The sequence below is a fragment of the Bactrocera oleae genome, chromosome 5 (assembly GCF_042242935.1).
Source record: "Bactrocera oleae isolate idBacOlea1 chromosome 5, idBacOlea1, whole genome shotgun sequence".
Taxonomy (NCBI): Eukaryota; Metazoa; Arthropoda; class Insecta; order Diptera; family Tephritidae; genus Bactrocera; species Bactrocera oleae.
Window position 1 is genome coordinate 20,092,633 of NC_091539.1, and position 8,556 is coordinate 20,101,188.

At 35.6% G+C, this 8,556-nt stretch overlaps 1 pseudogene; it reads right to left on the reverse strand.

Moving 5' to 3' along the window:
- Positions 1-3,397: 3,397 nt before the first annotated feature.
- Positions 3,398-4,160, reverse strand: LOC138857331 (uncharacterized; annotated as a pseudogene).
- Between the last annotated feature and the right edge of the window lie 4,396 nt (positions 4,161-8,556).

The following is an 8,556-nucleotide window of genomic DNA, read 5'->3' on the forward strand; positions in this document are numbered from 1 at the left end:
AACTACGAATTCGCTGTCTAGTTGGTTCTAGTAGTTTATCGCCGATTCTGACTTGTTCTGGTATTCGTGTTCGCCACAATATGTACTTAATTAATATATTCCAAAGTTCTAAGCTTTGTTTGGTTGAAATGTGTTGTTTCTTCTTCTAATAAATAGTTTCTGTATTTTTTGGAACTGATGTTTGTCTCTCTCAATACTTTCCTTATTCTTTAAGGTTAAAAGTATTTCTGACCGGGGCATCAAGGGATGTATGACATGTTGAATCGGCACACTTGTTTTCTATGCAGATATCTTAAGCATGCACGACCATGTCTGTGCATTTGATACGGAATGAAATCTTGCAAGCCCAAATCATCCCCATTAATTGTATTGTGCCGGTCAATGAAACTTTCAACTTCGCTTGTGTTATTTGTCTCAGTAGCAAACAATGCTATAAAAAATGTTGCAATCCCAACTATCGGATCAAGCCTAAAACTTTCTTCTTCTAAGCATTCCAATCTGCAGGGGAGGATATAAGTTTTTAAGTATATGATGCCGTCAAATTGTTGTATTAGGATGCTGACAAAGTTTTCATTCCTCAAGTATATAGAATTTTTGCGCAAAAAAAAAGGAAATTGCATTTTTAATTTCAACTCGTAGAACTTATAAGTATAGGAGCACGTCCACACGCACAGAGCGACGATCATAGCGTTGTTTTTCAGAGCGTGCAATTTTTCTATAAGATGTCGTGGATATCCTGTTCTTTCTGCAGTAAATCGTTGGATACGACAATTCCTGAGTATCATTGGCGTTTGTAATGCCCATAAGAAATCTACTTTGTCCTTCAATTCCTCTGCTATCCTTACTATTCTCTTGATGAACAGTAAGCAAGTCTCATTCATTCCAAGCTGTACATTTTCTTGATAGGCATTAAGCAGATCTTTTACTGTTGCCACATCTGCAGGATATGTAATAAATGATCCTCTTTTCCAAAAGAAACTTTTATAGCATCTTCCAAACGCGGCAATTTTGTTGAAGAATGTAATTTTTCTTATTTTTTCACTTCAGGCGGTAACCAACACATATTTCGGACCTTGCTTTATCAACAATGCGTACATATCAAAGATATTAGCAACTCGACGTTGACGTTATCGTTATTGTTCTTCTATATTCCTCCTGGTTTGCCTTTCGCTTTTCAACTGACGATTAGCGGGATCCGATCTGTTTCGTTGAACTATTTTTAGCGTCGTTCGCAAGTTGTTGTCTGGTTTAAAATATGCTTACGATGTCTTCTTTTTGGATCATCTCGACGACTTCTCCTCGATGCTGCATCTAGTTTCCTTTCTTCTTCTCTTATAATTGGTTCCACGATTTCTCCAAATTTGTACTGCGTAATTGTGCAATAGCGTTCCTCTGTCAAAGCGTTCCTCTGTCAAAGCATTGCGACACCTTTGTTTTTGTGATTGCCTAGATACTCGTGGCATTTTTTTGTGCTACACGTTCTTTGTTGGATATTTGTAGTAGCCCTATTTATCATCTGCAAATTCTTTTGTACTTCATGGAATGGTCAAGTTATTCTCGTAGAAATATTAAAGCGTTAGTTACAAGAGTCATTATACGGATTCTTTCTACCTTGGTTATATTTTCTACCTACTCTTCGAACTATGTTTTATTTTGGACCTACCCATCATCAGTTAGAAAGAAAAGAAAATTATTAATAATATATCGGGAAATAGTTGGGGATTTGTTTATGGGCTTCATTATGTGTGTCTATTCTTAACATAATTTTCAACTTATTTTTCCAAATTAGTTAGATGTTTGCACAAGGCAAAACTTTTCGGCAGATATAAGTACATAATTTTTGTTAAAAGCTCAAACAACAAAATATATAGTAAAATAATCATTTGTTTATAATCTATTATATATGTATAAAGCGGTTTATTATTGTCACAATGTTAAATTATCGGATGAATCTTACATTAGTTCCGCTATTTGCATTCATGGCAAATAAAACAATTCGTTCGGAGATTTCTGCGAAAACAGCCGATCAAAAACTTCTTGGAGAGGAGTGTATTGTGTTCCCCGATAATGAAGGGCACAGTTTTCCAAATTGGACAATAGGCGTGGCACCGCCCACATTTAGGTGAAATCACTATCTCTGAACCTACTTCACCGAAATCGGATAGTAACCACCCCACTGCCCATATAACGCAACTTTAAATTCCATCTGTTATTTTCACTTTCGAGTATCCCAGTACAAATCAAGCATTAGTTAATATATCGGGATAAATATTTGCACGAATATTTCCTTTAATGTATTGCTATCTCAGGTCTAAAAATTGTCAAAATCAGACCATAACTATTCAAGCCCCCATATACCGGAAACGTGGACCCAAAAGCTTATGGCTGATTTTTTGCTGAATATATCGATCAATCCATGAGATACATACATCATTGAAATTAGGAAAAAATGGTTTTTTGACAATAATATACCCTTGTCAAAAATGGTTTAAATCGGATCAATACTTCCCTTAGCCAATATACTCGTATGTACCTAATATAAAGATTTTCCAACTTCCAGTTGACTTTATACCATATATCGGTCAATGTGAATTATTTTAATAAAATTTAAAAAGCGTGTTTTCTTTGTGCCTAAAATAGATAAAATCGGCGAAAACTTACCTTATCCCCGATATAACTGATAATCACGATTTTCAAACGTCTGCCTGACTTTACTCCATACATATGTTTAAATTTATAAAATTGGTTGAAAATAAGTTCTCAAGTATACCTGGGCAATGTCAAAAATAATGCAATCAGCCCTTCCATTTCTATTTCCCCAACGATTTTAGTATAATTTTCGCTGACCAGAAGTAAAATATAGTAATAAAACCAAATTTGATTGTCATCTATGCACCTTTTCACATTTCTTAATATAATATAATATTTTGCCAACACTTAAAGGTACTTCCTCGGCTTTGATTCTTGGAAGTTGCAAGAGTATGGAATGTTCGGTTACACCCGAACTTTGCCCTTTCTTACTTGTTTTAAGTTCATTTAGTTTGATTACTATCGTGGTAGCTATTGATTCGAAAATAAGTTTACAATATAGCAATTCAGAGTATTGTGCATCTGAGTTTGTAAAATTATGCAATTGCAAATATTTACCATGAACTGTGAACATATTTTGGAGGTTTCTTTGCAACCCATGTTGCATACCATTAATTTACAGCTGATTGGTAAAGAAAAACATTTTATAAAATTTTCACATAAATTAGAAAACTTTTCAATCAATTATACTCGTACTGACTGTGCTGACTTTTTGCCAATGAATTTCCACAACTTTTGAAAATTGGTGCCCTGGTCGCATGCAAAATGGCAAGGAATTAGTCCTATATTTTGGAGTTGAGTAATGACTTCAAGAATATATTTCTTGAGGACATCCCCTTTGCAGGCTCCTTTAACGAAAAAATAAGCTTATGGGTGGGACCAAGGCTCTCCACCTATACCTTGCACCATTATGGTCATTGCAGTTGAGGCTAATCTCGAAGTGCGATTTTCATCGCCAATCCTGGAAAACGAGGCCAATCGGTAACAACATTTTCCAAAGTAATTTCGGTGGGAAAATCTAATTGGTGCTTTAAGTGACGATAAGCAACTCGCGACAAAAAAAATACACCCAAAGTTATAGTTTTAGGAAAATTGTCTTATCGCCGACCGTGGTTAGGGCGATTACTATTTATAAAACTACACCTAATACAAGCACTTAACTGAGGATGAATTTTGCTGCAAACTATCTCAAGAGGATCTGACTCTTCCCTAAATGAACCACTTCTTAACATTTCTCTACATCTTTTTAAATCAATGGCCATTTGGACCAACTGAGCCTTTTAACTTCTATTCTCCTGTTCTTTTTCATCTAATTTTACTTTTAGAATCCTATTCTCTTCCCTAAATTTCTTCTTTCTATCTGTTCCTGCTGTCAGACCCTTACCTGTTTGCGCGTCTTTATCACTACTATTTAATAGTTTCTCCTCAAGAAGTGGAAGGGGCTCTAAAATTATTTCGCAATTTTCCTTTTCTAAAAGCGTAAGGAGCTGCCTCGATGCACCGTTTGCATATCGGGAACGGCCCTCGGGCGCAATTTTTTTACATGTCGCATTTTTTCTGAAGAATGCCGTTCAAAAGCAAAAATGTGTTTAGGTGTTTCTTCTTTAAATCTTTCAGAAACACCTAAACGTCTGAGCCAACATTTACGCCTATTAAAAGAAAAAACATAATATAAATACTTAAGTTATAAAATAATATTATATAAAATATATATAATTATATGAGTGCAAAAAGTTGCAAAACACGTAAACTTTTATTTTAATAAAGCCGTATCGATATTTAATTTAGTTAGCTATTCTATAATTATCATAAATATTCAACGATAAGTCGTTGCTTCAAAATAATTTAAGAATGAAATTTAGATAAATCGTAAATTATCGAAACTGATATTTTAACACTTGTTACAATTATTGAAAACTTTTTTATAACTTTCGCACTTAAATATACGCAGAACTACAATTTTACATCCAAAATATTACATATAATATTATGCGCACAGTCGTTACTTCAAAAAATTAATTATCTAAATTCCAATATATCAAAAGCTATCGAAAGACATTTTCAAAACTTTTACCATTATTTAAACTTTTTTAAATACTCACCGCTCGAGATCCATTCCCTCACATGGAAAATTTAAAGTTCGTCCCTCCTCGCTGCAGCCAGCAACACACTTTCTCCAATTTAACTTTGCTTTTGGCATTTCGGCTGTAAAATAACGCTATAAATTATTAAATAAATGCAAATTTATCTAATAAAAATTAAGATATACTTACAATTTCACAAGCTGCGTGCTGTTTTTCTTTCGTTATTCTTCGTTATAACGGCCGTTACAAATGGAGAGTAAAAATTAAAAATGTTTCCATTCCAATTATAATATTATGGGATTTCAATCTGGCCGTCCTTCTTTTTCCAATTGCTAAACGTCAGACCTCCTAAACTTTGACAGTTGCTTGAGTTCAAGAGGTTTTGACGTTTAGCAATTGCGCTCTCATTTAAAGTGAGAGACGAGTTGGGCATCTCTTTATCTAGAGTGCGCTGTCAAAGTTCAAATTTTTTATAACAGTTGATATTGGTGCCACTTAGGAAAGAAATAAGTTTTGAGATTTTTTAAAGTATTTCTTGAGTATTTTTCGGTTTTCCATATAACAGAAAAATATACATAATTAATATTAGTTTAACGAACTAGATATCCTATATGCAGTCTAAATATACATATGTACATGTTTGTTTGAATCCCAAATGATTTTAAAAATTAACTTTGCGGATGTGGTGCAGCTGTACGGGTTTTCTGGATACCCAGTTTCTGGCACATCTCCTGAATTGATGATGATTTAAAATTTCTCCCTTGGTCAGAATGTAATTCTATTGAAACACCATACCCAATTGTTGATGAATACATCCGCTACTCTTTTTTCTCTTACATTTGCTAAAATAGTCTCTGACTACCAAAACATATTTGTTTCTTAAGTTACTGAAAGGAAATGGACCATGGCAATTCGCAGCTGAATTGTACTGCTTCATCTGACCATGATTCCTGGACCTCTGCCCTTTAGCAGCAATGCACGCGATCCACTTCGTAACTGATTGACGATAACCAACCCAATTAAATCTTTGTTTTAAATTTTCCAAGGTTTTAGTGATACCCATGTGTCCTCCACTATAATCTCTTCTTTGGCCTCAGCTTTCGAGCAATGACTGCATTCCAAATTACACGGACGGCGGGATATTGCATCAGCATTTCCATGACTACTACTTTGGAGTCTCTCAATCCACCATGCCAACTGTGTTTCTGGGTTCCTGAATGGTAGAAGCCATTTAATGCTGCTGTCCTCACCCGAAATCGTTGGCCTTACAGTTATTTCTGAAAATGTTTGATACACTTCACCAACGCCAGTAATTCCCTCCAAGTAACACAATCATTCCTCTCTGGCTTGCTTATTGTCTGGCTGTAACCACTTTCTCATGTCCATCAATGACTTTTGATAGAACGCCTCCTACTGCAAACCCACTAGCATCCGTATCCAAAATAAATTTTTAATAATTTGGAACGAATCGTCGATAATAAGTACACAGTCCACGGAAACTCCGCAATTCATGTATATTTATCTTTTACTGCTTCTATCTTTTCATTAGCTGTGCAAATGCTCTCCGTTGTCACTTTGTGTTCTAAATAGCTTACTTCCTAATTGAAAAGGGAAAACCTTTTTGGACTCAGCTCTATACGTCGCTAGCTATCCGTTGGAAAACCTCTTCCAAATTGCTAAGGCGTTCAACGAAGCTTTTACTCAACACGATGATATCGTAGAGGTATACCAAACAGGTCTTCCAGTGTAATCATTTTAATACCTGGTCCATATTTGTGTTGACATCTGGGACATAGTAGCCAAAATCATGTTTATGTCCATAGCGTTTGACTCTAATTCCAAATAAAATACATATTCTTCAACGTTAATGATTTCCGCATCAATGGCCTCTCGCAACCGTGATTGTAATTCAATTTTTAATCCATTTGTCAACAAACCACGTTGCTCCAGCTCCTTTTTCAGTTGTTGAATCTTCAGATCGTTAAACTTGGCCATTTTCAAATAATTATCTCTTTGGGAATTTATTTGACAATCCCACTTCTGACACCAATTGTAACGGATTTCTTGATAAATCGTCTACCTATAACTCACTCTTGAGTTCAATCGCTGGATTGTTAAAAGTCCCAATTCAATGGCTATTCACTTATCTTTATTTCTAATTCGAACAACTTAACGCTGTATTACTTATTATTGGAGTTTCCAACTTCTTGCTTATGTCACAATTGCTCTCAACACGACAACACTCTAACTAGAACAGGGCCTACTGCACAGTCCGGCAGCCCTTATATAGTAGATTTTTAACAAAACTTCGCCTTTAGAATATTCTGGCAACTACGAATTCGCTGTCTAGTTGGTTCTAGTAGTTTATCGCCGATTCTGACTTGTTCTGGTATTCGTGTTCGCCACAATATGTACTTAATTAATATATTCCAAAGTTTTAAGCTTTGTTTGGATGAAATGTGTTGTTTCTTCTTCTAATAAATAGTTTCTGTATTTTTTGGAACTGATGTTTGTCTCTCTCAATACTTTCCTTATTCTTTAAGGTTAAAAGTATTTCTGACCGGGGCATCAAGGGATGTATGACATGTTGAATCGGCACACTTGTTTTCTATGCAGATATCTTAAGCATGCACGACCATGTCTGTGCATTTGATACGGAATGAAATCTTGCAAGCCCAAATCATCCCCATTAATTGTATTGTGCCGGTCAATGAAACTTTCAACTTCGCTTGTGTTATTTGTCTCAGTAGCAAACAATGCTATAAAAAATGTTGCAATCCCAACTATCGGATCAAGCCTAAAACTTTCTTCTTCTAAGCATTCCAATCTGCAGGGGAGGATATAAGTTTTTAAGTATATGATGCCGTCAAATTGTTGTATTAGGATGCTGACAAAGTTTTCATTCCTCAAGTATATAGAATTTTTGCGCAAAAAAAAAGGAAATTGCATTTTTAATTTCAACTCGTAGAACTTATAAGTATAGGAGCACGTCCACACGCACAGAGCGACGATCATAGCGTTGTTTTTCAGAGCGTGCAATTTTTCTATAAGATGTCGTGGATATCCTGTTCTTTCTGCAGTAAATCGTTGGATACGACAATTCCTGAGTATCATTGGCGTTTGTAATGCCCATAAGAAATCTACTTTGTCCTTCAATTCCTCTGCTATCCTTACTATTCTCTTGATGAACAGTAAGCAAGTCTCATTCATTCCAAGCTGTACATTTTCTTGATAGGCATTAAGCAGATCTTTTACTGTTGCCACATCTGCAGGATATGTAATAAATGATCCTCTTTTCCAAAAGAAACTTTTATAGCATCTTTCAAACGCGGCAATTTTGTTGAAGAATGTAATTTTTCTTATTTTTTCACTTCAGGCGGTAACCAACACATATTTCGGACCTTGCTTTATCAACAATGCGTACATATCAAAGATATTAGCAACTCGACGTTGACGTTATCGTTATTGTTCTTCTATATTCCTCCTGGTTTGCCTTTCGCTTTTCAACTGACGATTAGCGGGATCCGATCTGTTTCGTTGAACTATTTTTAGCGTCGTTCGCAAGTTGTTGTCTGGTTTAAAATATGCTTACGATGTCTTCTTTTTGGATCATCTCGACGACTTCTCCTCGATGCTGCATCTAGTTTCCTTTCTTCTTCTCTTATAATTGGTTCCACGATTTTGGGGTCCTGCACTGCAGCTGTATAAAGAGGATTCAAGCGCCTGATTTAATGACCTATTGTTTGGGGCTCCTGCTCTGCTGCTGTCGAATCTGTATTAGTTCGCCTGTTTCAAAGTTTCACGCTGTTGTGGTCCTGCTCTGCAGCTATGTGAAGGAGGTTCTGTCATCTAGTAAAACGTACATAACTGCCGTGAGCTCTTT